The sequence below is a fragment of the Hibiscus syriacus genome, unplaced genomic scaffold (assembly GCF_006381635.1).
Source record: "Hibiscus syriacus cultivar Baekdansim isolate YM2019G1 unplaced genomic scaffold, ASM638163v2 tig00010263_pilon, whole genome shotgun sequence".
Taxonomy (NCBI): Eukaryota; Viridiplantae; Streptophyta; class Magnoliopsida; order Malvales; family Malvaceae; genus Hibiscus; species Hibiscus syriacus.
The window spans coordinates 1,341,570-1,345,000 of record NW_024062210.1 but is presented as its reverse complement, the minus strand read 5'-3'; the positions used below and the strand labels follow the sequence as shown (position 1 = coordinate 1,345,000).

Genomic DNA, 3,431 nt, shown 5'->3' with positions numbered 1-3,431 from the left:
GCTTTGATTGTTGGATGATAAAACTCAAATACAAATAGGGTATTTATAGGTTACAAGAAACAATCTAAACCACTCATTAAAATAAACACTAAATAATCCAAACCATTGAAATTAAAACATGAGAAAAATACTTAATTTTCACCTAACTAAATTGATGTAAGCAATGACATCAAAACTAAATTGATGTAAGCAATGACATCAAATTAATTTAGGTGTGAACATATAGGCTAATATTGAATTTTCAACAAGGTATTCGAATTTCACCACTTTGCTTTAATGTGGTAAATAGAGTAGATGAATAAATGAGGCAATTTGGCGCTTCATTTTGTTTATTCCTCCCTACTCCACATACCACACACAACAATCTGGATTCGGACAAGTGTCAGGTACAAAACGAGTCTATACACACACATATATACTTAATTTTTTATAAAAAAATAATATATTTAAAAGATTATACTCGTAACAGATACAAGTCTCGGACAAGAAAAAGATAAGGAAAATGAATAATTGAAATTGGAAAACAATATGTAGAGACTGAGAGAGGAGCTCATATACAAGAAAACAACGATTGTTACAAGATATGGAGATGAATAGCAATTCACTGAAACGGAAATCACTAGAGCCCCAAAGTTTTGTCAACTTAAATATTAGGAGAATTAAAAAATAAAATAATTTTCGAGTTCATCGATAGGGCAAGAACAAAAGGGAATGAACAACGTTGCTCATCAACTACCGATATAATGGTAGTGCAGGGCTTCATGTTTCAAACGCTAACCTGCTGGGGAGTCACTGTAGTTCCAGATGCGATGGTAAAATGCATGCCCCTGTGTTGCGCAGATTGTAGCACGAATGCAACCTGTGTTGAAGCCGCTGCTGCTTCCTGATACGGATAGGATACAATAACGACACATAAAAACCATGCCTGTGATGCACAGATGATTTTGAAGGTCCAAAGAAATATGCGAAGGGGTGTAGATAAAAAGAAGGATACAAAGTAGGCCTACTCAGGAAGAGAAGTAAACATGGGGTTTTCAAATTGGAGGTAGAAGAAATGGGAGGATAACCTGTCTTTGCCTTCGTCGCTGAAACATAGTGATTGCCCAAGCCATGATGTAGCATGGCAAGAGAAATACACCAGCACGAATAAAGAAGATCTGAACATGAAACTAAGCGATTTAAAAAGAAATGGCTGCAGATGAGATGGCGAGTTTAATGCGGAAGCATAAGAAGTGCGTATGTGAAATATCGGAAGTTGGCTTTCAGTAAAACTTACAGTGAAGACAGTAGACACATCATCATCCGAATCAGCATCCGGACCATTCAATGCATGGCGCAATAGCAGAAGTGCCATCAGCTGATATAAAATGAAGAAAAGTTTCAATCATTTTAAAAATGAACTCTCAATTACATTGTCATGTAAGAAATAAAGATTGTCGCGTTAAATGCTTAGACACCTCAGTAAATTCCTTTCTCCAAATCAATTTCATCAAAATATTTCCTTGAGACATGGCTTTAAATAAAAATAGAAAAGATAATAGTCAATTTTTGAGGAATTAATGTTAAACTCACTTAAAGGATGTTGAACACCATGTTAAACATGATTAAAACTTGAATATGTCAAGTAGCTCCATAATTAAAAGCTTACAATCAGTGCAGCTGAACGGCAAAATGCAGCTCCACCGGCATTTGATGCGCATATTCATCGTACTCGGTTTCCAAAAATTGCCGTTCTGCGTCTGCAATGGCTAAGAGGCGAGGATCACGCAAGTCCAGAGGGGTGCCAGAGATTGTCCACACTCCACTACAAGACATACAGAAATCAATACCATACAGATCATACAGTACAGAGCTGTTGTCAGTTTCATCTGCACAAAACGCCCTCAAACCGCCAACCATGCATTAAAATGTCTTTAAATTCGAGGCCCTCAAACTTACCCAATATCAATAGTGGTTCTTCAGTTTGAGTGCGAGGTACAGCAGTATAATCAGGTTGATAAGGCTGCAAGGAAAATGAATAGCACAGACTACCTTAACAAGGAGAAATTAACAACCAAATTGCAATAACACTAAGCATAAACAAAGAATTTAACAAGGATTCAACAGAGATTAAATGCCTAAATGTATCCAACCAGGGGTTTAAAAAATATGTGTTTTCGCATAAATCAAAAGGCTAACTAAAATTCCTCCTAAAAGCAGTCGATTTCACCCTCTTCACTCTCATTGAACTACTTCGAAATCCACAAAATTTCCATTCCTTGCGCAAGTCCTAAAGTGCTAGTTGCGACAAATGAAAAGGATGAAACCAAGCTGCAGTAATCGATGAAGTTCTGAACAAAGTAACGAATTTGATGGGAGATGCTAAAGCAAGTAGATACCTGGTGACAAATTTCGCAATTTGTATTGCCTTTCTCGTTGCACCAATGCTGCACGCATTTCCTATGTGCATACTGCAATTTAAAACACAGATTTCAAGAAATGCTGATCATAAACCTAATTTCGTGTAGTATTTTTAAAATGCCAAAGCAAATTAATGATAATTGCGAATTAGCGCAACTTCTACGAGGTTCATTAAACTGAAAGCCGAATCGTGAAATTAGTTAGAATTTTTATCATGAAAAATAACGATAACATAACGAAAGAAACTACCTTGAGGCTGCCGCTGCAAGCACAAGGAGTCTCAAGATTCTTAATGGAATCTTCATCCTGGCAAATGCGACATTCCGCCGACTGAATAAGCGGCTCCTCCTCGTCCCCACTAACGACCTCCTTCTCCTTAGAATCTGACAAGCGCGACAGCCCCGGGTTCTCCTCTGAGGGAACAGCATGGTACTCAAGCGGCTCCGGCTTTACCAGACCGTTGACATTTATCACCAGGTGATCGCTCATAATTTCTTCAGATTTAACAAACAAACAAAAAAATCTTCGATGGAATTTTTTTTTACAAAAATATAAATAATAATTTAAGGGAAACCCGGAATCGCGCTTAGTAGGAGCAGCGAACCCGGGGGGCTTCCGAACAAATGAGAGAAGGAAGAATTACGGAAGGATGGGAAACAGAGGGGGAAAACAAAAGAATTCTTAAAAATATTGACCTCTTGAGCGGGAAAAAATGGAGATTTTTCGACTAATTAAGAGAACGAAGAAATAGGAGAGAAAATTTCTAATTAAAGTTTTTCTTTTCCTTTTCGATTATTCTAAATTTCTGGCGGTTGGAGTTTATTAAGAATTTTTCCTGTCTTTCAAAATGTAATAATAGTATCATTTCTATATTTGATTTTATATATTAAAAAACAAACTTGAGATTTTCATAGCAAAACAACAGATACGCCATTACAAGGCACTTTCAGAACACAGCATTTCAGGAAGAAAAAACACTCCTTTTATCTAATCTAGTACAGCTAAACATGAATAGGCAAGTGGTATAATAC

At 36.8% G+C, this 3,431-nt stretch overlaps 1 pseudogene; it reads right to left on the bottom strand.

The window, feature by feature from the left end:
* Nucleotides 1-443: 443 nt before the first annotated feature.
* LOC120203778 lies at nt 444-3,129 on the bottom strand (annotated as a pseudogene).
* Between the last annotated feature and the right edge of the window lie 302 nt (nt 3,130-3,431).